The sequence below is a fragment of the Sus scrofa genome, chromosome 7, assembly GCF_054392235.1.
Source record: "Sus scrofa isolate SSC_HxYL_T2T_F1_AM1 chromosome 7, Sscrofa_HxYL_maternal_Yorkshire_Landrace_v2.0, whole genome shotgun sequence".
NCBI classification, from domain to species: Eukaryota; Metazoa; Chordata; class Mammalia; order Artiodactyla; family Suidae; genus Sus; species Sus scrofa.
Genome location: NC_139389.1, coordinates 137,069,442 through 137,096,519, shown reverse-complemented (window position 1 = coordinate 137,096,519; position 27,078 = coordinate 137,069,442). Strand labels below are relative to the sequence as shown.

The 27,078-nt window shown below is 47.2% G+C and overlaps 1 long non-coding RNA gene across 1 annotated transcript; it reads left to right on the top strand.

The window, feature by feature from the left end:
* Nucleotides 1-24,069: 24,069 nt before the first annotated feature.
* Nucleotides 24,070-26,417, top strand: LOC110258840 (uncharacterized). Its single transcript, XR_002341262.2, has 4 exons — nucleotides 24,070-24,656; nucleotides 25,056-25,313; nucleotides 25,780-25,871; nucleotides 26,173-26,417. It is a non-coding gene; the product is annotated as an uncharacterized LOC110258840 (long non-coding RNA).
* The last annotated feature ends 661 nt before the right edge of the window (nucleotides 26,418-27,078 follow it).

The window sequence follows — 27,078 nt, the reverse complement described above, 5'->3', positions numbered from 1 at the left end:
GGTTCAACTTTCCCTGGAGCCACCTGGCTTGGCGATAAGGACTTTGGACCCTGGAGAAGCAGTCCCTGGCTCCCTGTGCCTGAGGAGTTAGTGGGATGATGGCCTTTCCGAGTCCACTCATGGGGTTTCACCCAGAAATGAGCCTCACAGAGGCATCCAGACCACTGAGGCTCAGATATCCCGCCAGGAGAAGGAAAAACCTCTGGGGTGGGGAGGCCGTGTGGCAGGGGAAGGGAGATGTGAGCTTGAAGCTGTGTCCTGAGGCAGTGTCTTCACAGAAGCTCTTTCCTGGGTACAGAGGTAGTTTCCAAACCTACGTTTCTATTATAACCAAATTTCCTTTGGGAAAGTGGGAACGTGTACTTAACTTTTGGACAGTTACAGGGGTAAGAAGCTTGGACTTTTCTCCTGGTTCTCAAGTGCCTTCAGGATAAAATAATCAATGTACCTGGTGACATATTTGGGGGCCTTGCTCTGGCCCCTTCCCTGCTCAGCCTGACTGTGAGCAGCCAGTCAATGGGACAGGGCCTCTTTCTCAGGTCACCTCTCAGGATGGGGTGCCAGCTCCCCCACAGGGAGGGTGCACTCTGGGTCTCACTGCCGCCCTCATGGTGCTTGTCACCAAGTACCACATATCAGAGGCAGCTGTGGCACCTGGGAGCTCACAGGCAGAAATCGCTGGCCACAGAGTTGAGAACTGACAAAGATCCTGTGTTCCAGCAAGCTTTACTCAGCCTTCCCCAAGCTCTTTTTCAACTAGAAAAGGTTCTGGACTTTGGGGTTCCTTTCTGCATTATATCCTTTCAGCAGGAACCTTGCTAGGCCAGTTTAGTCAAAATCCCCTCACCATCCCTGTCTGACCACCTTCTTGTCTGACTAGGCTCCCCAGCCCCCACTCCCATGTAATTTTCAAGAAACTGCCCCACCTGCAGCAAGAGTCCTGTAAGGTCTGACTAGCAGGTAATGTTTCCTCTTGGTAATGTCTTGATCCAGTCAGATTTATTTCCACTGAGCCACGATGGGAGCTCCCCGCTTCCTTCCTTTTCATCTCTCTTTCTTTTGGTAGCATCCTCAGCTTATAGAAGTTCCCAGGCCAGGGATCAAATATGAGCCACTGCCGAGACACATACCACAGGCGCAGCAACACCGGATCCTCAACCCACTGTGCTAGCCACGTGAATGAACCTTGGCTGCTGCAGAGACAGTGCCAGATCCTTAAGCACAGTGGGAACTCCTAAACAACCTTTTTTTTTTTTTTTAACAGGTTCTGCTCTGCACAGCCATGCTCCCCACCCTGGCCTGTGACCGCCAGCCCTTTCTCTGGACACTGGCAGACTGGTGTAGAGGAGAGTGAGGGCCTGTGGGGGCTGTGTCTCAAGGCCCTGCCCCTCAGCTGGCTCTTCTGTTTCATCAGGAACAGGAGCATAGGGATAAGTACAGCCGCCAGGAGACGCTAGCATGACACACCAGCCCCAAGCCTATGTTTCTGAAGGCCAGCGGTGGGGTGGGGGACTTGGTCGCCCTCCTGTCCTTCCCCTAGGGTTGGGATTATATGGCTGGGATTGTCCTGTGAGCACCAGTAGGCTCTAGGGTCTCTGGTGTGTGGGGAAGAGCAGGTCTTCTGTGGGACAGTCAGGGACCCCTCTTTGTGCCCGTGTGGGACACTCCCCTTCACAATGTACTAGCCTTTCAGGAGAGCAAGGTCCGTACCCACAGACATGGAGTCAACATCGCTGAGAACATCAGGACCAGAGCAAATCAAGATCCTCCCCAGCTCTCCCCTGACCTCCAGCCTGGCTGCTTCTGGACTAAAAGAGTGGCTAAAATCCACCAGTCCTACAACAGCAATGACTGGCAGCAGGACAAGAAAGCCATTGCTGTGGAAGGAAGGTTGACACAGTCACATTGGAAGACAGTCTGGCAGTTTCGCCTGAAGAAAGATGGAGTTTTATCCTATGACCCAGCAATCATGCTCCTAGGTCTTTGCCTGGATGAACTGAAAATTCATGTCCACACAAGCTGTAGTGGCTTCATTCATAATTCCTAAAGTGGGAATCAAGCAAGCTGTCCTTTGACAGGGGATGAACAAATCAGCTGTGCCCTGCACCCATGGGAACACTACCTGATGATGGAAGAATGAGATAACGAGCCCCAAAGAGTCAGCAACAGCTCTTTAAAAATTAATTAACTTGTATTAGAGTATAGGTGATTTACAATGTTGTGCCAGCTCCTGCTGTCCAGCAGAATGAGCTGGTCATATGCACATATGCATTCCTTTTCTTATATTATCCCCATCATGGAGCCTGGATAGTTCCATGTGCTGCACAGTAGGGTCGCATTGCTTATTCATTCTAAGTGCAATAGTTTGTATCTACTAACCCCAAACTCCCAGTCCATCCCACTCCCTTCCCCTCCCCCTTGGATCTTCTTTTTTTCTTTTTAGTGGATATGACCTTCATATACCATGGAATTAACCATTTTTTTGGTTTTGTTTTGTTTTTTTATTACTCAAATGAATTTATCACATCTGTACTTGTATAATGATCATAACAATATGATTTCACAGGATTTCCATCCCACAGCCCAGGCACATCCCCCCACCCCCCAAACTGTCTCCTCCGGAGACCATAAGTTTTTCAATGTCTGTGAGTCAGCATCTGTTCTGCAGAGAAGTTCAGTCTGTCCTTTTTTCAGATTCCACATGTCAGTAAAAGCATTGGATGTTGGTGTCTCATTGTATGGCTGACTTCACTTAGCATGATAGTTTCTAGGTCCATCCATGTTGCAAAAAATGCCAGTATTTCGTTCTTTTTAATGGCTGAGTAATATTCCATTGTGTATATGTACCACATCTTCTTGAACAACTCCTCTGTCAATGGACATTTAGGTTGTTTCCATGTTTTGGCTATTGTAAATAGTGTTGCAATGAACATTGGAGTACATGTGTCTTTGTGAGTTGTGGTTTTCTCTGGGTAGGTGCCCAGGAGTGGCGTTGCTGGATCAAAAAGTAGTTCTATGTTTAGTTTTCTGAGGCATCTCCATACTGCTTTCCACAGTGGCTGCACCAATGTACAATCCCACCAACCGTGTACTAGGGTTCCTTTTTCTCCACACCCTCTCCAGCACTTATTGTTTGTAGACTTTTGGATGATGGCCATTCTGGCTGGTGTAAGGTGGTACCTCAGAGTGGTTTTGATTTGCATCTTTCTAATAATGAGTAATGTTGAACATCCTTTCATGTGTTTCTCGGCCATCTGTATGTCTTCTTTGGAGAACTGTCTGTTTAGATCTTCTGCCCATTTTTTGATAGACTTGTTTGTTGTTTTTTGTTTTTTTTTTTTTTTTTTTTGTATGGAGCTGCAGAAGTTGTTTATAAATTTTGGAGATTAATCCCTTGTCAGTGGATTCACTTGCAAAGATTTTCTCCCACTCTGTGGGTTGTCTTTTTGTGTTGTTTAGGGTTTCCTTTGCTGTGCAGAAACTTTGAAGTTTGAGTAGGTCTCATTTGTTTATATTTGTTTTTGTTGTCAATACTCTGATAGGTGGATCTGAGAAGATGCTGCTGTCGTTTATGTCAGAGAGTGTTTGGCCTGTTTTCCTCTAAGAGTTTTATAGTGTCTGGTCTTATACCTAGGTTTTTAATCCATTTGGAGTTTCTTTTTGTGTATGGTGTTAGGCAGTGTTCTAATTTCATTCTTTCCCATGTGGCTGTCCAATTTTCCCAGCACCACTTATTGAACAAGCTGTCCTTTCTCCCTTGTGTATTCTTGCCGCCTTTGCCATAGATTAGTTGGCTGTAAGTGTGTGGGTTTAATTCTGGGCTTTCTATCCTGTTCCAGTGATCCATATTTCTGTCTTTGTGCCAGTACCATGCGGTTTTGATGATTGTTGCTTTGTAGTGTAGTCTGAGGTCCGGGAACCTGATTCCTTCAGCTCCATTTTTCTTTTTCAGCATGTCTTTGGCTATTCTGAGTCTTTTGTGCTTCCAAACAAACTTTAAAATATTTTGTTCGAGTTCTGTGAAAAATGTCCTTGGTAATTTGATAGGGATTGCATTGAATCTGTAGATTGCCTTGGGTAGTATAGTCATTTGGATAATATTAACTCTTCCAATCCACAAGCATGGTATATCTTTCCATCTATTTGTGTCATCTTTGATTTCTTTCATCAGTGGCTTATAGTTTTCAGAGTACAGGTCTTTTGTCTCTTTAGGTAGGTTTACTCCTAGGTATTTTATTCTTTTGGATGTGATGGTAAATGGGATTGCTTCCATAATTTCTTTTTCTGCTCTTTCATTGTTAGTGTATAGAAATGCTGTCAATTTCTCTGTATTGATTTTGTGTCCTGGTACTTTGCCAAATTTATGGATGAGCTCTAACAGTTTTTGGGTAGAGTCTTTAGGATTGCCTAGGTATAGTATCATGTCATCTGCAAATAGGGATAGTTTTACTTCTTCCTTTCCCATTTGGATTCCTTTTATTTCTTTTACTTCTCTGACTGCTGTGGCCAGGACTTCCAGAACTATGTTGAAGAGTAGTGGCGAGAGCAGACATCCTTGTCTTGTTCCTGATCTCAGTGGGAATTCTTTCAGCTTTTCACCATGGAGAATGATGTTTGCTGTGGGTTTGTCACATATGGCCTTTATCATGTTCAGGTAGGTTCCTGTTATGCCCACTTTCTGAAGAGTTTTTATCAGAAATGGGTGTTGGGTTTTGTCAAAGGCTTTTTCCACATCTATTGAGAGGATCATATGGTTTTTATTCTTCAGTCTGTTAATGTGGTGTATCACACTGATGGATTTGCAGATATTGAAGAACCCTTGCATCCCTGGGATAAATCCCACTTGATCATGATGTACAATCCTTGTAATGTAGTGTTGGATGCAGTTTGCTAGTATTTTGTTGAGGATTTTTGCATCGATGTTCATCAGTGAAATTGGCCTGTAGTTTTCTTTTTTTGAGGAATCTTTGTCTGGTTTTGGTACCAGGGTGATGGTGGCCTCATAGAATGAGTTTGGGAGTATCCCTTCCTCTGCAATTTTTTGAAATAGTTTCAGAAGAAGAGGTGTTAGCTCTTCGCTAAATGTTTGATAGAATTCGCCTGTGAAGCCATCTGGTCCTGGACTTTTGTTTGTTGGAAGTTTTTTAATCACAGTTTCAATTTCAGTTCTTGTGATGGGTCCATTCATCTTTTCTATTTCATCTTGGTTTAGTCTTGGAAGATTGTACTTCTCTAAGAATTTATCCATTTCTTCTAGGTTTTCCATTTTCTTGGCGTATAGTTGCATATAGTAGTCTCTAAGGATCCTTTGTATTTCTGTGATATCTGTTGTTACTTCTCCTTTTTCATTTCTAATTTTATTGATTTGAGTCCTCTCTCTTTTTTTTTTCTGGATAAGTCTGGCTAGGGGTTTATCAATTTTGTTGATCGTTTCAAAGAACCAGCTTCTCATTTCATTGATCTTTTCTATGGTTTTCTTCATTTCTATTTCATTGATTTCTGCTCTGATCTTTATGATTTCTTTCCTTCTACTAACTTTAGGTCTTGTCTGTTCTTCTCTCTCGAGCTTCTTGAGATGTAAAGTTAGCTTGTTTATTTGAGCTTTCTCTGTTTATTTTGAGGTGGGCTTGTAGTGCTATAAACTTTCCTCTTAGAATGGCTTTTGCTGCATCCCATAGGTTTTGGAGTGTCGTATCTTCATTGTCATTTGCTGCTAGGTGTTTTTTAATTTGCTCTTTGATTTCTTCAGTGATCCATTAGTTGTTTAGTAGCATGTTGTTTAGTCTCCAGGTGTTTGTGTTTTTTGCAGTTTTTTTCTTGTTGATTTCCAGTTGTATAGCGTTGTGATCAGAAAAGACGCTTGATACGATTTCAATTTTCTTAAAGTTACCACGGTTGGATTTGTAGCCCAGGATGTGATCAATCTTAGAGAATGTTCCATGTGCACTTGAGAAGAATGTGCGTTCTGTTGCTTTTGGATGAAATGTCCTATAAATATCTATTAAGTCCATCTGGTTTAATGTGTCATTCAGGGCCTGTGTTTCCTTATTGATTTTCTGTCTGGTTGATCTGTCCATTGCTGTAAGTGGGGTGTTAAAGTCCCCCACTATGATTGTGTTATTGTCAATTTCTCCTTTTAAGGTTGTTAGCAGTTGTCTTATATATTGTGGTGAATCTGTGTTGGGTGCGTAGATATTTACAATTGTTATATCATCTTCTTGGATTGATCCTTTGATCATTATGTAATGTCCTTCTTTGTCCCTTAAAATATTCTTCATTTTAAAGTCTATTTTGTCTGATATGAGTATTGCTACTCCAGCTTTCTTTTGATCCCCGTTTGCGCAAAATACTTCCTTCCGTCCTCTCACTTTCCATTTGAATGTGTCCCTAGAAGTGAAGTGGGTCTCTTGAAGACAGCATATATATGGGTCTTGTTTTTGTATCCATTCAGCAAGTCTATGTCTTGGTTGGGGCATTTAGTCCATTAAAATTTAAGGTAATTATTGATATGTATGTTCTTATTGCCATTTTATTAATTACTTTGGATTTGTTTTTGCTGCTCTTTTTTCTCTCCTTCTTCTCTTGTTCTTTTCTGCCTATAGAAGTTCCTTTAGTATTTGTTGTAAGGCTGGTTTAATGTTGCTGAATTCTCTCAGCTTTTGCTTATCTGTGAAGGTTTTGATTTCTCCTTCAAATCTGAATGAGAGCCTTGCTGGGTAGAGTAATCTTGGTTGGAGGTTTTTTTCCTTTCATCGCGTTAGGTATATCATGCCACTCCCTTCTGGCCTGCAGAATTTCTGTTGAAAAATCTGCCGATAACCTTATCAGGGTTCCCTTGTATGTTATTTGTTTCCTTTCCCTAGCTGCTTTCAAGATTTTCTCTTTGTCTTTAATTTTGGTAAGTTTGATTAATATGTGTCTCAGGGTGTTCCTCCTTGGGTTTATTTTATATAGTACTCGTTGTGCTTCCTGGATTTGTGTGAGTGATTCCCTCCCCATGTCAGGGAAGTTTTCGGCTATTGTCTCTTGGAATATTTTTTCTGTCCCCTTCTCCTTCTGGCACCCCTATAATACAGATGTTGGTGCGTTTCATGTTGTCCCAGAGTTCTCTGAGACTCTCTTCATTTGTTTTCAATCTTTTTTCTCTTTTCTGTTCTGCATCCATAATTTCCACTGATCTGTCCTCCACCTCGCTTATTCATTCTTCTGCCTCCTGTATTCTGCTGTTAGCTGCTTCTAGGGATTTTTTTATTTCAGTTATTGTACTTTGCATCTCTTCTTGTTTAAGTTTTATATCTTGTATCTCTTTGGTCAGTGTTTCCTATAAGTTATCCATCTTTGCCTCCAGTTTATTTCCAACGTCTTGCATCATCTTCAGCATCAATAGTCTAAAATCTTTTCCCTGGAGGCTAAGAATCTCCTCCTCACTTAGTTGTTTTTCTGGGGTTTTTCCTTTCTCCCTCATCTGAGTTACAGTTCTCTGTCTTTTCATTTTTATAGGTTTTTAGTGTGGTGACCTTTTGACAGATAATAGAGTTGTAGCCTCTCTTACTTCTGATGTCTGCCCCCCTGTGGCTGAAGTCAGTGTGGGGGCTTGCTGTAGGCTTCCTGATGGGAGGGGCTGATGCCTGCCCCTTGGTAGGTGGAGCCGATTCTGATCCCTTTGGTGGGTGGGGCTTAGTCTCTGGATGGGATTAGAGGCAGCTGTGTCCCTGAGGGGTCTTTAGGTAGCCTGTTTACTGAGGGGCAGGGCTGTGATCCCACCTGGGTTGTTGTTTGCCCTGGGGCTTCTCAGCAGCTGCGGATGGGTGGGGCCAGATTTTCCCAAAATGGCCACCTCCAGAGAAAGGCATGCTGCTGAATATTCCCCAGAGCTTTGCTTCCAATGTCCTTCCCCCACAATAAGCCACACTCACCCCTGCTTTCCCACAAGATCCTCCAAGAACTGCAGTCAGGTTTGACCCAAATTCCTATGGAGCCTCTGCTTTGCCCTGGGACCCAGTGCACGTGAAAGTCTGTGTGCACCTTTTGAGAATGGGGTCTCCATTTCCCCCAGTCCTGTGGAGCTCCTGCACACAAGCCCCACTGGCCTTCAATGCCAGATGCTCCGGGGCTCTTTCTCCCCATGCCAAATCCCCACACATCAGAGTTTGATGTGTGGCTCAGACCTCTCCCTCCTGTAGGTGAGTCTCTGTGAACCAGTTAGTTTCCAGTCTGTGGAGCTTCCCACCCAGGAGGTATGGGATTGTTTATATCATGAAATCGCCCCTCCTACCTCTTTTTGTGTCCTCCTCTTTTTCTTCTGGAGTAGGGCATCTTTTTTAAGGTTTCCAGTCCATTTGGGTGAAGATTTCTCAGACTTTAGTTGTGAATTTTGTTGTTTTTAGGAGAGAAGTTGAGCTCCAGTCCTTCTATTCACCATCTTAATCCCATCATCTGGAATTAACCATTTTAAACCAAACAACTGAGCACATTTAGTGTCACAATGCAGTGCAATCAGATCCTCTACCTGGGTCAGAGACCTTTCCATCATCCCATTCTGTCCCTTAGAAGCAGCTGCTCCCTAGTCCTCACTGACTACATGGATAACTTTTTCAGGAGACTTGCCATCTTATATACAAAAAAAAAAAGATGTTTGATCTATAAATACAGATGTCTTTACACTTATTTAGGGCTTTTTAAATTTCTTTTTGTGTTTTAGGTTTTGTAGCTTTCTGTCTGCCATATCTCTCCTGTCCTTGGTTAAATATACTCCTAGGTACCTATTTCTCTAAGATACTACGTGTGTGTGTGTGTGTGTGTGTGTGTAGCCATGGTGTAAAAGTGCTTGATGTCATCTCAGTTCCCAGACTGGGGGCTTAACCCAGGTTGCAGTGGTGAAAGTACCAAATCCTAACCACTAGACCAGCAGGGAGCTCCCTAGACGTAATTAAGTGGAATATGTTCTTAATTTCCTTTCTGGTGTGTCCAAGGGCGTTCAATGGATATGGCTAACTGAAAGCAACCAGTCTTAAAAGGCTACATATTTAATTTATAAGCCATAATGGAAAGGGCAAAACTATGATTAGGATAAACCTTTCAGTGAATGGCAGGAGTTTAAGGAGGGTGTTGAACAGGTGAAGCATAGGTGATTTTTAAAGTACTGAAAGTATTCTATTTGATACCTATACAATGGGTCCATAACACCACACCTTTGTCAAAAGACACAGGTCCTTACAGTACAAAGAATGAACCTTAATGTTCCCAATAAAAAAACAAAAAATCATTTTAGGAGGTCCTGAATCCCAGGATCAAATACAGACTATGAAAAATATCTACTGACAGGTGCACAAGGGACATAGGAGCAATTTACACTGACGCACAGCTGCTACACCAGTAAAATGAAGCTTTGCCAGCTTGCACCCACTATGTAACATGCACTCTGTTGATGGCCATGCATCTTCAGTCAGAATTTACATATTCATATGTGCACAGATTCCTGGGGTGCATATAACTTAGAACTAAAATCCTTATGGTTAGATCAAATACCAGAAATATGAGGGAAATAAACTGCAGAGAAATAGCTCAGCCGGAACAGTGTACTGATCTCAGCTAAGACATCAGATGTGATTTCTTTGCTCCCTTGTGTTTTTTTAATGCGGTGATATAGCATTTATAGGTTTGGTGAAGAACAGAAGATAACTGGTGCTGGATAGAGGAGCCTTATTTTTATTATGGCAGCTTGCTATTTTTATAACATGGTGATTGAGTTGAACACAATCAAAGTACAGTAACTGATCTCCCCTTCTTCCCAGTGAGTGAGCAGATGATGATATATTCATCCTCGAACATATCCCTATGGGCAATGTTTGGCTGCTGCTTCTGTTTGAAATGATGCTGTGTTTTGGTTGTGGCCTGAAGCTTTGAAGTGCTACTTGGCATCTCCTTTCTTCCATGGAGATCTTAGCATTCAGAAACATCAGAGCTGGTCAAATACTAGTTAGGTCACCTGAGTCTTGCTTGCCTCTACAGAGTCATCTTTGTATGAATCCAATGGTGGGTTTTGTTTATTTTTAAAATGGTTTTTAACTGATGTTCATGAAGAGCAGTGAGTACCTAGAGCTGTGCCACTAAAGAAAGGAAATTCTATCTAAGAAGGTGCATTTCTGTACCAGAGCTGTGTCATAACCATCCTTTGGGCCCTCTGCTGGAAGAGTAGAATCAAGTCTCCAATAACGCCATTTTAATTATATCCTCTAGTATTACAGACGTAGGACAGTACTGCATCATACCTCTGTGGATGTAAAATATCTTGTACCTGCTTTATGATATGTAGTCGTGACTGTGCTTTTTCGGAGCTGTTTTTAATGACGTTATTCTAGAATGTTTTCTTTCCAGGTGATGATTGAGAAGCTAATAAAAAAAAAATGCTGCCAGGTACCATAACAGTAACAAAATGTTGTTGTTTTCTGGGGTTTGTTTTTTACCTTTTTTTTCTTTTTTTTTTTTTTTTAATGGAGTGTGCTGGTTGTCTCTATAATTTTGTTCAGATGACTGCAGAACCTGAAAAAGCTATTGCTGCTATTGATGCTTAACATATTGCTATTGGTCTTTTTATATAAATACATATTTTGGAAACTTTAGCTGTGCTGTCAACTTTGGAAAAAGTATCTCAGTTGTACCGTGTTGGGTTGGCATTGTACAGAAATTAACAGCCATATTGATCTAGAAACGTTAAACATAATTTTTTCCATTTGTACAGGGGTAACACACTGTATTAAATATGTGATGTCTTATCTACATGGGTTTGATTACAGAAATTAATAAAGTTCCTCTAAATAATGAAAAAAAGAAAAGAAAAATATCTACTGACATGACAGACTTTGAAACAGTTCACTGAAGTTGGTGGGATCAACAAGAGGCTGCCCAAGTAATTTTCGGGAAGTCTGGAGCCTACAAGGGTGAGGGCAAAGCAGGCCTTTGGGCTTGAGCCTCTGAGCTGACCACAGCGTGTCCGTGCCAACACATGCTGATCATTATGAACCACCACGTGCACATACCAGGACCAAACCCCTTGGTATGAGCTGGCATGTGATGGGAGCTGGGTTTCTCAGTGTTGGGTGGGAGGTTCCAGACGTGGGGAGAGAGGCTGGAGAGATCCTGGAGCTTTGGACTGAGGTTGTACACACGACTGTGTTCTCAGGTTTAGCTCAGTATAGGTAGAGAAGACCGATTCAGAAAGACTCATAGATTCCTGTGCACCTGGCACAGGACACACACTCACACATACTTACTTGGTCAGCCAGCCCAGTAGTCATAGAATTAGTGACCCCCCAGCAGCCTGAGCACACCCAGCACCAAACTCCTCCTTTCTGATAACACGTCACAATGAAAGGAAACAGCAGTATACTTACAGAATGGTTAATTCAGGGCTGGGAGAATGGGTATGAATACAAAGTGCAGCATCTTTCATACAGTTCCACAGCCTAAATAATCTTCCCAAATACAAAACCACAGAGGAATTTTGAAAACTTATAGGGGTCAAAGCCAGCATGCCGACTCCCCACTCCCCCAGCCAGAGCTGGAATAATTTGAATACAAGAACAGGATTAAAATTTAGTATGGAATTTTAATACAAAGCACCAAATAAAACATCCAGAAGTCCATAATGATATCAATAAATGATTGAAGAAATACAAGATGTGGGAGAGGAAACCAACCTCCCACAGGGGAAATTCCATCGAATTTCATATTCCACAATCTCCCATGTCAAAGTTAAGGATGTTCAACCCAATCCCTTAAGGGCAGCCTTCACTTAGAAGCTTTGGAGAACTTTCAAGTGTCCTTAAGTTTGTCAACTAGTTGTTAGACATAACACCAAAAACCTGACCCATGAAAAAAATATATAAATTAGAAAGCGCCACAGTTAAAAACATTTGCTCTGTGAAAGGCACTGTTAAGGGAATCTGAAGACAAGCCACAGACTGGAAAGCCATATTTTCAGGTTGCATATCTGGCAAGGACTTGTGGGGTGAATGCATATGGACACTCATAAGTGAACAAAAGAATGTAGGCAACCCAGGTGAAAAACGCACCAAAGTTCTGAACCTCACCAAAAAGGATGGACAGACAGATGAGCCCTGGAAGGGACCCTCCACACCATGTCACAAGTGGAAACAACCTTGGGGTGCCCTGCACACTCCCTAACATGGCAGGACCTAGAACCCAGATGTGCAAGTACAGGAGAGGATGTGGAGCAGCAGGAGTGCTGGGTGGTAGTGGGGATGCAGAATGGCCAAACCACCTGCAAGACATCGTAATGCTTCTCTGTGGAAGTAACCTGGCTTCTGCTGGGCAGAGCAGCTGAGCTCTAAGGTAGGTCCTCAGATCCCTTAAACTCTTAGGTCCACAGAAAAGACTCCTGGAACATTTGTATCTGTACTGCTCCCTGGAGCTTCTCCTCACTCCCTAAACTTTGCTTACAGGGTGTTTATTGGACAGAAGATCCCTCATACAAGAGTGAACACATGTTTACAACCCCATTTTCTAAAGAAACTTTTAACCTAGTCATGCCTGCATCTTCTTGCCCAGCACAGAGCCCTGCCCCTGAGGGTTTCTGACTCAGGATGTGGGTGTTCACACAGTGTCTCTTGAACAATAATACACAGCCATGTCCTCAGACCACAGGCTGCTCAGCTCCTTGTAGGCTGTGCCAATGCACATATCCACGGTCAAGGTGACTCTGCCCTTAAACTTCTGGGTGTAATCTGGGTCCATTGCTAGGGTTTTTCCACTCCATCCACTCAAGCCTTTGTCCATGGCCTATCACACCCAGTGCACATAGTAGCTGGTGAAGGAGTAACCAGGCGCCTTGCAGGAGAGCTTCACTGATGCCCCAGGCTTCCTCAGCTCAGCCCCAGGCTGTACCAGCTGGACCTGGGCCTGGGCGCCTATGCATAAGAGACAGAAGTGGAAGAAATGTCCCTAACCCTAACCCTAACCCTAACCTTCTCAACCAGGATTTGAGGGAGCCCCTTTCCTGTAGTCACAGCCGTCAGAAAGAGTGTTCTCCAGCTCTAGTCCATGGTGAGCCTCTGCTCTCGGGATTTATGTGGACGAGATTGTGGGTGTTGTTCTCAGAGCTCAGAATATTCATGTTTAACCTAGGGCACCTCTTCTTATTTGCATATTCATGAGGTTGAAAATTTTATCCTCAATGAATGGACCATCTTACACAAGGAAATTGATGGCCTGTGAACCATGCTCCAGTGGGAGGCTGCAGGACAACATACTAACACTTGTTTGAGAAAGAGGCTTCCTCTGAAATGGCCCCCAAACCCTGTGCAGACAGAGCTCTTCCTACTGATGGACAAGCTCCCTCAGAACAAGGTTCTCCTTGTGAACCCACATTGAATCAGAGACACCAGAACCTGTTCTGGGCTTTGATAAATGCCCTATTATTTAAGTGCCTTATAAATGTCCTATTCCTGGCCTTTTCCCCCCAATTTTTGCATGTTCTGAATGAATAAATTCCTGTTCTTTAGTTTTGCTATTTTAGATATTCAGAAGCCCTAGAATTTTGCTCTTTGAATGCAGTTTTATTGCCTTCTGTGGTCAGGTAAATGCATCTGATAGAACTGGATATTTGCACTCACATCAGTAGTCCTGTCCAAGGCTTATTTTAGATTATCTTCAGGAAATGGAAATCCCAGGACTTCAGAGGAAATGCCTCCCCACCCCCACTGCACCTTTTCCTTGGTCTGCATCCCTGTGCAGGTGGGTCCTGAGTTTCCCCTGAAGACCCGATCCTGCCCTGCCACGGAGGTCCCTCTGTGGATTCACAGGGCACTACATCTCAGTATTTAGCTCAAGATCGTGGGCTGTGTCCTGCCTTCAGAATGTGCCTTTAGCGACACTGTAATATTTTAACATCATATCCTGAAATATGGAGTTGGCGTAATACCCCATCATCTGAATGGAGACACCAAACAAGAATTCCTGGACCCTCCTAAAGCCGCTTCCCTGAAGCTGCAGGTGCACTGATTCAGTCGACACTCGATTGAGCCAGAGACTCTTGGGAGCTGTGGGACCTCTTATCTCCCTCAGGCTTCTCTGGTTTATCATCATCTAGGAGAACAGATGCACATAGAAACCAAGGGGATCAGCGCCTGCTGCATATCTACTATTCCAACCACACACGCACACACACACTGCCTGAGGTTTGCAGTGTTGGGCCCCAAGTTCATCCTTCTTCCTGGATCTAGCACATGGGCAGTGCCCTACAGGGACCCTCTGCCTGGGTGCATGACTTGCTGTTTTTTTAAAAAAATGTATATTCTACTTTAGTTTATTTGCATTGTTTTGTTAGCTACACATCTACAGCAAAGTGAATCCTTTGTGGGTATACATATGCTCATTCTTTTTCCCCATATAGGGTATTGCAGAACTTTGAGTTGACCTCCGTGTGGTATATGGTAGGACCCTGTTTGACTTGCTTTGAGTAGCAGAACAGAGAAAACAGAATTGAGAGACTGCAAAGTGCATGCACATTGGGTCTGCCTCTTCTCCCAGCACAGAGAAACCCGCAGAGGCTGCAATGAGAGAATCCAGGGTTGCCAGATTGAGGCTCAGGAATTAGCCAAACTTCTGCCAGACAGTACAGCCAACTCTGACCCTGACTGGCTCTTTCAGCATTCACCCCTTTCTAGGACTTGGGGTGGGGGGCCATGTGGAGGGAGGCAGCATTCTAGAGCAACATTTAAATAATGTTTCCCTTGGTGTATAATTGATTCTCTATGTTGTGTGAGAGTCTGGGATGGAGTGAAGTGACCCTAACACATGTATACATTTGCTTTTCACGTATTTTCTGGTATGTTTATCATAGGGTGTGGACTACTGTTCCCTGTGCTACACAGCAGGAACTTGTTTTGGTCAATTTTATCTGTATTAATTGTATTTGCTAATCCCACACTCCTAATCTATCCATCAGCCAACACCTTTTCCCCTTTGGTAACTATAAATATATTTTCTGTGTCTGTGAGTCTGTTTCAGTTTGAAAATAAGTTCATTTGCATCATATTTTATTTTTTTTTAATTTTTAAATTTTATTTTTTTAAATATAATGATTTTTTTTCCATTATAGCTGGTTTACAGTGTTCTGTCAATTTCCTACTGTACAGCATGGTGACCCAGTTACACATATGTGTGTGAGAATTAACATATGTCTTTTCTATCAAAGGAAGTCTTAGTTACTCTGCTTTGTTCCTGCTTTATCTGAGACACCCTCTTCCACCCCCCTCTTTCCCTCTTCTTCCAGTAACAATTTGTTTCAAATTAGCCAACCAAGAAGAATGTGTGCCCTGACCTGAACAATGGGAAGGGGACAGGTATACCACCTGCATTAGGGATAAAAAGGAAGAGTCTTTTCTCATTTGCATGTGCTTTTTGAGTATCCACACCCTTCTACAGAAGTAAAGAGACTTGTCGAGATCTCCCCATGTTCATGTGTCTCACTTTCTGACACTGACGATCTGAGCCAGGGTCATTTTAATTCTCCAACATGTGTATAGGTTCTTTTTTCTCACATTCTCATGCTCCATCATAAGTGACTAGACAGAGTTCCCAGTGCTACACAGCAGGATCTCATTGCTTATCCATTCCAAAGGCAATAGTCTGCATCTCTTAACCCCAAGCTCCCCATTCATCCCACTCCCTCCCCCTCCCCCTTGGCAACCACAAGTCCATTCTCCAAGTCCATGATTTTCTTTTCTGTGGAAAGGTTCATTTGTGTCATATATTGGGTTCCAGATATAAGTGATATCATATGGTACTTGCCTTTCTCTTTCTGACTTACTTCACACAGGATGAGTCTCTTGTTCCATCCATGTTGCTGCAAATGGCATTATTGTGTTCTTTTTATGGCTTAGTAGTGTTCCATTGTGTATATATACCACATCTTCCTAATCCAATCATCTGTCAATGGACATTTGGGTTGTTTTCATGTCTTGGCTATTGTGAATAGTGCTGCAACGAACATGAGGGTGTAAGTGTCATTTCAAAGGAAAGTTTTGTCCTCCAGATATATGCCCAAGAGTGGCATTGCTGAGTCATATGGACTGTGGGGTGAAGACGGGATCCTGCCCATTGGTTTACAGCACTTGCAGAAAATCCGCATGTTATCATCTGCCTGAGTGTAATGGTTCCCTACCAATTATCTACGTGTTGATTGAGATAAATTTCAGGGTGCCTATTTGTCACCATGTCACCCACAGAGCAGAACAGGATGCAGGCTTCACCTACGTCGATGGAGAGTGTATTGGACCTGGAAGCAAGAGCCCAGAAAGGACAGTCCACCCACGTCCTCTCTACCTGGCATCATTCCTGGGGGCCCGTGAGGGTCCTGGTGTGATACCCTGCTTTTAGGCTCTGCATGCATCAGAATTACAGGAAAGCAAGGAGCCACGACCCTGGCAGTGTCTGCCAACCTAACAGCAAGCAAGGACTGAGATTCCAAAGGAGGAAGCAAGTCTATGATTCCCTCTGCTTAAAGCCAGTGTGGTATGTCTGAACCTGCTTGATTTTTTCAATATTTGGACGAGAACAATCAGGAATTGAAATCGTAAATTACTCTCTGTCTATTGTGCATGACACGATAGTGTTTCTTCCTGTCTCAAAGAGCCTTTGTGTTGCAGAGCCTGTAGTGTAAGCACAGAATCATGTGTCCAAAGAGGATCCCCAGGGAGATGCTACATGGAGAGGCAGCCCCAGACCCTGGCAGGAAACCAGCCCTTCACCTCCCTCTGCACCTGCTCCTGGGCATGAAACACACACATAGTGATTGTGGGTTCTGTGCGCCCCCTGCAGCCCAGACCTTGTGTCCCTGCAGGGAGGTTTGTGTCTGGGCTCAGACTGCTTTCCCCTCACTGTGCCTCTTGCACAGTAATACCGGGCCGTGTCTTCGGTTCTCAGGCTGTTCATTTGCAGATAGGCCGTTGTTGTTCTGGGAGTTGTCTTTGGAGATGGTGAATCGGCCCTTCACAGAGTCTGCGTAGTAGGTGCTACTACCACTACTATAAATACATGCCAGCCACTCCAGCCCCTTCCCTGGAGCCTGGCGGACCCAGCTCACTGCATAACTACTGAAGGTGAATCCAGAGCCGACACAGGAGAGTCTCAGAGACCCCCCAGGCTGCACCAGGCCTCCTCCAGACTCCACCAGCTTCTCCTCACCCTGGACACCTGCAAACACAAAGACATCCTGGTCAGAAAACTGTCACACGCACACTGAGCTGCCCTCAAATCCTCTTTTTTCCTCCCCCAGGATTTACCTTGTAAGAGAGCAAACAAGACCACCCAGTTCAGCCGAAACTCCATGGCGGGTGGTCTGTGTTCTTTCCGGATCACAGAACGGGATCCTGGGGCTGGGCTCCTTGCCAGAGCTGCAGGGTGATGGCAGGGCTGGTTTTATCTGCTGAGGGAGGAACCCATTTGCATGGCCTCCTAGTATATAAGCGGTTATGGCATCGCATGGCCTCAAAGTGGCAGGTGCCCAAGGCAGGCATGAGGGTCCTGATGCTGGTCGGTTGGATGGCCTTTACGAAGATGTCTCTTCATTGCATCAGTTTCGTCACGGTAGACACCTGTCACTCGTGGGCCATTCTGATTTCTACCGTGGCACACAAAGCGCTGACAGAGAAGTCATTGTTTTCCCCACATTCAGGAAAGAACCTCACCCAGGGGCGTAGCGTTCTGTGGCGTCTCCAAGGACACACACGTGCTGGGAGTCCCTCCTCGTGTCTGCACTTGTGCTCCTCCTGCTGGACCCACCTGTCCCCTGAAGCAACTGCTGGACAGAGTGGCCTCGCCTGGAGGGGTGGGCAGAAACCCCTCTGTCGTAAGAACATGATGACCTTGTTCTGTTGTGGTGCTTACCTAGGGATATAGCATCAGGGTTCATGGGAAGTGGTTTCATGTATCTCTAACATATGCATTTTTGGATTATGGTTTCTCTGATTGGATGGCCAGGATTGTGATATCTGGATTATATGGCCGTTCTCTATTTCATTTTTAAGTAGCCTCCCTCCTATTCTCTATACTGGTTGCATTATCTTACAGTCCCACCACTGGTGGAGGAGGGTGCCCTTTTATCCACACCTTCTCCAGCATTTATTTTTTGTAGATTTTATAATGGCCATTCTGACTGGTGTGAGGTGATACCTTGTGGTTGTTTTGGTTCGCATTTCCCTAATGATTAGAGATGTTGGGAGTCTTTTCATGAGCATTTTGGCCTTCTTTCATTCTGATGTGGAGACATGTCTATTTATACCTCCTGAGTATTTTAAGTTTTATTGTTTTGTAAATAATGTAGAGTTGATTTACAATGTTGTGCCAACTTTTGCTGTATAGGAAGGTGACGCAGTAATACCTACACATGTGCATCGTTTCCTCTTACTCTCGTCCAGCGTGTTTTGTGCCAAGCTACTGTGTAGAGTTCCTGGCAGCGTACAGTAGGACCTCACCCCTCATCCTTTCTAAATGTAAGAGTTTGCGTCTGTTAAACCCAAAGTCCCAGTCCTTCCCTCTCCCCCCACCTTGCGACCACACATCTGTTGTCGGTGTCTGAGAAAGTGTTTCAGCTTTGTAGATACAGGCATTCTGATGTCACATATAACTGAATCTAAAATACGGCACAAATGAGATGATGACCATGTTATTTATCCACTTAATTTTTATCAAAGTGTATTTAATTGGCAATGTTGTGCCAATTTCCTGACCATTTTTGTGAAAATGGAACTGGTTTCTCAGTTAAAGGTTTGGAAGCAGCCTCTCTTTTTTATTAAGGTCCAGTTGATGTACACTATGCGAACATCCGCCGCACAGCAAAGCAGCCCAGGTTTCTGGCAGTGTCTTGAGGATTTTCTCTGCAGAGTCGCATGTCATCTGCAAACACTGATAGTTCTCCTTCTTCCTTTCCAGTTTGGAATCATTATATTTCTTTTCCTTTTCTGATTGAAATTTCTGGGACTCCAAAACTACATTGAATAGACACAGCGTGGGTGGACATCCTTGCCTCTTTCCTTATCTTAGCGGGAATTTTTTCAGCTTTTCACCATTGAGAACGATGGTAGCTGTGGGTTTGTCATATATGGCTTTTTTTATGTTGAGGTAGGGTCCCTCCATTCCCACTTTCTATCAGATGGGGGTTGGATTTTGTCAAGAGCTTTCTATGCCTCTGTTGAAAGGATCATGTGGTTTTTATTCTTCAGTTTGTTCCTGTGGTATATCACCCTGAATGATTTGTGGATATTGAGGAATCCTTGCATCCCTGTGATAAATCCCCCTTGATCATAGTGTATGATCCTATTAATGTATTGCTGAATTTGATTGGCAGTGTCACCAGCAGAATAGCAACTTGCCGCATGTGGGTAGTCTTGGTGGGTCAGTGACTGTGTGGTCGGCACATCAAGCTGCAGACACGACCAGGTCCCTTTGGAAAGGCCGCACAGATGCTCCGAGCCTCGAGTTCCCTGTCTGTAAAAATACGGACAACAGTGCCCTGCTTCCAGAGGCTGCAGGATTCAAGCAGGAGGTGACGGGCCATGCCCCAGCCTTCCTCCTCTGAGGGAACAGGAGCTGATCCCAGGACAGTCACCTGCCCAGGACACAGAGCTCCACAGTGCGTCACACAGAAAACAGCCGGACACGCCTGGCGTTTCCTTACCCAAGTCTTTTGACTTTTCTCCTTTTATGCACATTGCTCAGGGCTCTCAGAGTTGGGTTTTGTTTCAGGATCCAATTTCAGTCTCGTCCTTTTAAAGGGCCTGTTGGGCACACTCACGTGTACTCACATGAAGACAGATGTGTTTGGTGTCTATCTTGTTTTGCCTTTTAATGCCATACTTTCCATTTTTCCCTTTTTTTCTTTTCTTTTCCTTCTTAGGGCCATGCCTGTGGCCAGTGGAAGTTCCTGGGCTAGTGGTCGAATCTGGGCTACAGCCGCCAGCCGCCAGCACAGCCACAGTCGCACCCACTCCAAGCTGCATCTGTAGTCTACACCGCAGCTTTCAGGAACACTGAATCCTTAACCCACTGAGTGATGCCAGGGCTTGCCCCCGCATGCTCATGGGTGCTAGTCGGATTCTGAACCTGCTGAGCCACAACAGGAACTCCAGTGCTTTCCGTTTGTCACCCTCCTAAGGCAGTCTTCCACTCCCAGTCGTCCTCCTTTGCTGCTCTGCGGGTGGAGCGGTCGTCTTCACAAGGAGGGCCTCCTCAGCGTCCTCTGCGCAGCCTCCTCAGGCAGCACGCCTGGCTCTCCGCCAAACGCACCTGAGTGGGCGGGGGGCTCATCCTCTCCCCTTCCTTTCGCACTTCCCTCCATGTGACTCTCCACGATATTACGTTCTGAGTGTGCTTTCTCCTAAGATTGGCTTCTTGTCCTTGGCTTGGCTTTATTGAAGTTTGAGGCTATGCTTGTGGCCACAGTGGGTTTGGGTTACGGGCTGCACGCTCGTGATAGCCGTCTTACCTCTGGTGACATGGCCTCATTCAAAATCCTGGAGACAGGGCGGTGGCTCAGCCTCCAGTGTGGGGTTTTTGATGGGCACTATGGTGTTGTGGTGTAATAGCAACTAGAACCTGAGCAATAGTAATTATATGGTGCTCCAGGCCCTCTCCCAAACCCCAGCTGGGCTGATAGAAATGGGGTGCAGAGTCTGAGCTGTGGGCGGAGGCAGAGCCCCGAGAGTCTGTGAGACGGGCTCAGGGCTGCAGTGTCCCGCAGGGAGCCTGAGCATGGCCTCTCCCATCGGGCCATCAGCTCTGTCCTGAGGCTCCGAGCAGGGCTGTGCCCAGGTCTGGAATCCAACCCCGCTGTGACGACCTCCTGTGTACATACATTTTCCCCAAAGTGTGTGGGTCGCCTCGGGGCCGTCTGTCCTCCCGGGACCGGCGGGTGCCCCCGACTCAGGAAGGCCAGGAGCAAAGCAGGAGCCACTCGGGGTCCGCCTTGCACCTGGCCATCCCTGGTGCCATGGTGAGCAGTGCCGGTCCTTCTGGTTCCGGAAGGCCTGGAGCAGGTGACAGGGGCCCAGCAACCTTCCTCCCCGGCCCACATGCCCCCGGCTGAGCGTCTGCTGCTTGCAGAGCCCCTGCAGAGGGCATTGGTGGCCGTGGACCAGGCCCTCACTTCCTGAGACATAACTCCAGGCCATGAAGCATGGCTTAGTTCACCCAACTTGAGGCCCTTGGCAGTGACCCTGAGGGAACTGGGGTGCTCTGATGGTGATCACAGGGCAGCGCCAACCTCGGCCCTGGGGTGCTCTGGTGGTGATCATGGGGGAGCACCCACCTGGGCCCTGGGGTTCACTGATGGTGATCACATGGCAGGACCCACCTGGGCCCTGGGGTGATCTGATGGTGATCACAGGGAATTGCCCACCTGGGCCAAGGAGTGCAATGGTGTTTATCATGGGGCAGTGTCCATCTGGGCCCTGGGATGCTCTGGTGTTGCTCATGGGGCGGCGCCCACCTGGGCCCTAAATTCACAAGTGGTGATCCCAGGACAGTGCCCCCCTGGGCCCTGAGTTCACTGGTGGTGATCACACAGCCATGGCCATAATCAGGCCTGGGAGTCTGGCTGGGATTGTGGTGTTTCTGTGGGGTAGATGCTGCTCTGTGTCTGTCCCAGTTCCTGACCGCTAGGGCATCAGCATGGTGCCAGCATAACTGGCTGGGTGCCCATGGGGGCAGGGGCTGGAGACTGGCCCCTTGCTGGGACCCCTCCCCTGCCAGCCCATGGGCCCAGAGAGTCCTAGTCCTGGGGGCTGCTTCTCTGCAACCTCTGCCTTGGTGGCCGTCAGTGTCCCCACCCTAGAGGCCTTGGTGATGCCAGGTCATCTTAGGGCTTTCTCCAAGATCTGCTGCATGTCTTCCTGAGTCAGTTGTGTTAACTTTTACAGCCAGAAAAAGCATGCTCACTGGTGACATCAAGGATGTACAAACACATTCTATATCTGCCAGGTCCTCCCAGCATACACCTGGCTGCAGGTAAGTGAGTTGGCTCCAAGGCACACAGCATCAGAGCTGACCAGGGGAGAACAGGCGGGGATGGCAGGAGAGCCTCTGGAGTAGATAGAGTTCTGGCAGGAATGTAGCAGAGGCAGGTGCATGGACAGGCTGCTGGCCAGTCGCTGCCTGTGGAGCACTGCCTTGTGGACGATGGTGAAGCAAGATCAGAAGGGCCACCTCCAACTTGAAGACCTGTGCTGTGTCCTGCTCCTGGCGGAGGCAGGGGCGGGGGTAGGGGCAGGGCCTTGGCTCACAGGCACGGCACTATGGAGAGCAGTTCACAGCTTCTGGACCTTTGGGTGTGGCAGGTATTTCAGGTGCAGCAGACAAAGGATGCTCAGGGTGGAGGAAAGTGGTGGCAACAATGTGGCAGGAGCCGCTGTCTGGACACCAACCCAGCACCTGGGCGTCACCTCCTCTGGTCCTCACCACTCGTCCCAGGGGAGCCATTCCCATTCTGATGATTGATTAGTGGGCTGAGCACAGGCAGCAGTGGGCTCTGCACCAGATCACCTGCCAGCTGCCGCCTGAGCCAGGTCTCTGGGGAAGAAGGCAGGTTTGTGTTAGGAAGATGATAACGAGTGTGGGTGGACAGGGCTCGTGCTGGATGGGGAAGGGGCTCAGGCTCAGAGGGTGGGAGGCATGGAGTGGGCTTCAGGCTCAGAGGGTGGACAAAGGAGCCTCCGTCATCCTGGGACCCAGAGTGCTGGGTGTGTGGCATGGAGGACACTCCAGGACCCGTGGTTCCCCAACAATGGTGTAACTGCTGGAACAGCACCTGCCTCTGGCTGCTCCCAATGGGGCTGCTGGCCAGCTGCCCTTTAGGCTTCCTGAGGGGACCACCATGGGGGGTCTGGGGAGGTGATTGTCATGGCCCTTGGAACTGAAGACCCCACTTTTGGACTTATCAGGCTGCAGCTCTCCGGGGCCCTGGGACCTGCTTCTGTCCCCTTGGTTCTATGCTGAGCGGTGTGGCCTGTCCTGAGGCCCCAGTGCAGGGCGGGTGATCTTTATGGGGCTGCGACCAGATGAGGCCTCACTACGGACCTCCACTCACTGCTGGCTGCCCCCGGCCCAGAGCAACTACCCTCCTAGACTCCAGGCAGGGGCAGCACAGCCCCTAAGGTGCAGGCGGAGTTGGAGTAGATGAGGAAGGGCAGCGGAGCCCAGGAGGAGGTGCTGAGTCTGGGGCCGGGATCTGCAGGAATATGAACCTCTTTCTCACACCTTCTTATAAACAGGTCTCGCCTGAGCCAGGGCCCAGATTCTGGCCTGCTCTTCACGGGTGCAGCAAGACCCCTTTCAAGACCGCATGACTGTCTTGCCAGGTCAAGTCAAAGGCTATGTACGGTAAGGGCCCGAACTTCTCTGATCAAAGTGGCAGCGTCCTGGCTGCAGGAGCCTCGTTTGTTCCGCGTATGACAGAGCGAGCAGACATGGGCACCGGAACCCGGGCCCCCGAGAGCGCCCCAGGCTCCACTGTCAAATTCCCAAAGGGGGAGCGCCGTGGGGCCCGGCTCATGGTGATGCGCCCTCCATGACCTGGTGCAGGAAGCGGAACGAGGGCTCCTCTCTGGGGACGCAGGTGGGACCTGAAGTGCTGAGGCTCAGTGCCGGAGGCTGGTGAGATCGAGGACGGGTAGGCTCATCTAGACTAGCTGGCGGGAAGGGGTGGGTGGGGTGGGGGGCACCAGGCGATAGAGTAGGAGAGAGACACATACAGCGGGAGTCCCTCAAACCTAGACTTTGGCTGAGGGCCCTAGAGCCTTGGACATTGGGAACCTCCGACCATTTTCCACGTCAGCGTGTCTGGGTCAGATTGCTTCCAGCTGTTGAGAATACAGCCAAGGCGAGAGGCTGCAGGGGGCTCCCGGGATGTACCAGAACCCATTCTTAGCCTCCACGCAGTAGTATAGGGGTACTCAGAGCCACCGACTGGCCAAAGGTGTGCCTTATTGTCTCAGCGACGTCTCCGAGGCACTAAGGCGCAAAGCTGCAACCGTCTCCACAGTCGTGTCTGGCTTGGGGGAGGTGGCCAGAGAAGCGGGGACCTGTGCCACTAGGGCACCACGGGAATTCCCAGGAACCAGCTGAGGCTGACTCGCTTTTCACAGAGCCCCTGGGATGTGCCTTATGGTCCTACTGGGGAGGCGGTGGCCAGCGACAAGGGACTCTGAGTTTGCTTTGAGCACTAAGTGCCTCTTGTTGCAAAGAACTTATCTTGATGGGGGCAGATGCTCTCATAGCCTGGTCCCTTCTCTGTCCCCCTTGTCCTCTCACAGGTGTCTTCGAGGGGCAGGCAGCCCTGAGGACTCTTAACTGCCTGCACGGTACTAGCTGTCCCGGTCCGCAGCTGGGAGGGAAAAAGAAAGGAGGAAGCCTCACCCATCAGGTGGCCGGTACTAAGGTGCAGAGATGCGCTTGGTGCAGAGGGACGACCTCCTCATCATCACGGAGCCCAAGTGCATGGTCATGTCTGTCGTTATCGCCCATGGAGAGAAGAGGTCTTAAGATGCACCTGCTGACCTGCTGATAGATTGGGGAAAGAAGTGTCTGATGCTACACTTGCTACATGGTTGGGGGCTTATCAAAGCCCCCATAGGGGAGAGGTGAGGAGTGGGCCACATACCTTTCTACGCAGCGGGTAAGAAGGAGCAGGAGGGGTTGCTCGAGGTGGCGAGGGGGCATTACTGTGAGACGGGTGGGGCCATGACAAGGGCCTGACAATTGTTGTCATGACCAGAGGCTTTGAGTTCTGTCTCCTTGTGGGGAACTGGAAGTCCCTCACCTATTCCAAAGAGGCAAAGAGAAAAGGGTCCAACCCACAAAATGTATCCGTGGTCACATTATGTTGAAATAGAGTGAGTACATATTTTCCCATAATGGTGGAAATAGAAATTTGGCTTTCAGTCATGACCCAGTCACTGATTTTCTGTCCTCTCTATGGACAACCATAAGTTTGCATTAAAAACGTGCAATAATTATTCTCTCCCATTGTGCACCAGCAGGAGATCCGCACAGGCGCAGGCGGAAACTATCAGCTCCTGGGAGAGGACCACGCAGACAGAGTAGGGGAAACAGCCCTGGGGCTCCCACTCAGGAAGCTTTTCTCCTCTCGTTGGTTGAGAACGAATAGAGTGTAACCATCACCTGGGACAGTGGGGAATGTTTTACTCAGTAAGCCCAACAAAGCTTCAAGACAAAAACCCAAAAGACCAAAGTTTGCAAATGAGTTTCCTGCTAGCCACCTCAAGACACATATACTGGTAAGACTTAAAACATTTCTTTCTCAGCACCTATAAGAAGCAAAATGGACAGGGTCTAGCCCCAGCCACCAAAGAAGAAGGGAGAAGGGGTGCTCGTAACGAGGAAAATAGCAGTCTGTGGGACGTGACCCAGAAGTCCCTGGGTGATAGAATCGATAGGGTTGCTGATCGTGTTACAGGCACACACGGAGTCTCCAGTCACTGGGAGAAAGAGTGAACGCGTTGAACAGAGACAGGCCTCTGCTTCCCTCTCCCTTCGGGAGTCAGTGTCAGCACCCTAGACACAGCCCTGCCACCTCCCCCAGGGCAGTTCCTGCTGGGTGAATGTCCAGGCCCTGCCTGCCTCCCCCTGTGACTGTTACCTAATGCGGTGCACCAGCAAACCCACTAGCATCCAAGTACATGGAAGTGAGTGGGTATTTCTGTGATCCGAAGTCTCGTTTAAGTGTCCCTTCATGTTCACCAGTTGAGCAGCAGAATACCCTAGGAGTGACACAGCAGTGGACCAGAGTATCTTCAATGCAGACTGAACTTTGGAAACTAGAAGGCGTTTCAGAGGTAGGACATGAGGATGTATGTGGAGACGAGAGGGCAGAGTTTCAAAACAGTGTGTGCAGAAGCGGGACTGCTTTAACGGTGTGCATTTAGGAAAACTCTAGAAACAAGTGTCATGACCAGCTTAAAGTGGCTTTTTCTGTGGATGACGTGGGAGGTGTAAGACCTTGGTTTGGCGGGAGTTTTATTTTTATTTTATTTCATTTTTGCGTTTTAAATTCTACAGGAGGTGCCAGTGTTGCATGGGGGAAAGTCATTATAATTTTATTTATTTTTATAGTGATTTTTATTTTTCCCATTACAGCTTGTTTGCAGCGTTCTGTCAATTTTCTACTGTACAGCAAGGTGACCCCGTCACACATATATGGACTGGGGATTTGGGGTTAATGGAGGGAAACTACTGCCTTTGGAACGCATAAGCAATGAGACCCGGCTGTATAGCACTGAGAACTATGTCTAGTCACTTCTGATGGAGCATGATAATGTGAGAAAAAAGTCCTTATAACCTTAAAGGTGAATTTATACTAAAACATTTACTTTTTACCCCTATATTTAACTTTCATTCATTTCACACCACATTATAAAATGATAAATCACTGAATCCTCTTTAGATACAGAGGGAGACTGGCGTTCCTCCCCCAGAGGCCTGGTCTAAGGACACGTGTCTGTGATTCACCGTGCATCCCTAGGCTTACGATCACTGACAGTGCACTGAAACGGAGATGCAGGAAGGACGTGAGGGATTAGCATTCACAGGGGCTCCCCATGAAGGCCCAGGTCATTGACAAGTTTCTGATGGGGTTTCAGCAAATGCCACCTTCCACCTCCTGCCCTCCGTGTCCCACTTTGGGAAGGATGTTCTCCAGACTGTCCCTGCTGACGCCGGGCGGGACCTGGGCCCACATCACTCTCATCCCTGCAGCCCACAGCCACCCCAGGAGGAGACAGCCAGCGCAGGTGGGGAGTAGCCCTCCATTGCTCTGCACCCACTTTGGGTTTAGAGAAGGAGAGGTTATGGAGAAGACGAGGAGGCCCCCAGGCCTGAACAGCACCCACATGGAGAAACATCATGAACCTGCCCCTAGAAGGGCCCATGGCAAACGTTAATGCTGGGATCCGGGAACTCGGGTCAAGACCCAGCTGCTGCCTGGGGTCTCCTCTGCTGGCCAAAGTCTCAGGCTCCGTTTCACTCTTAGGGGCGAACCAAATA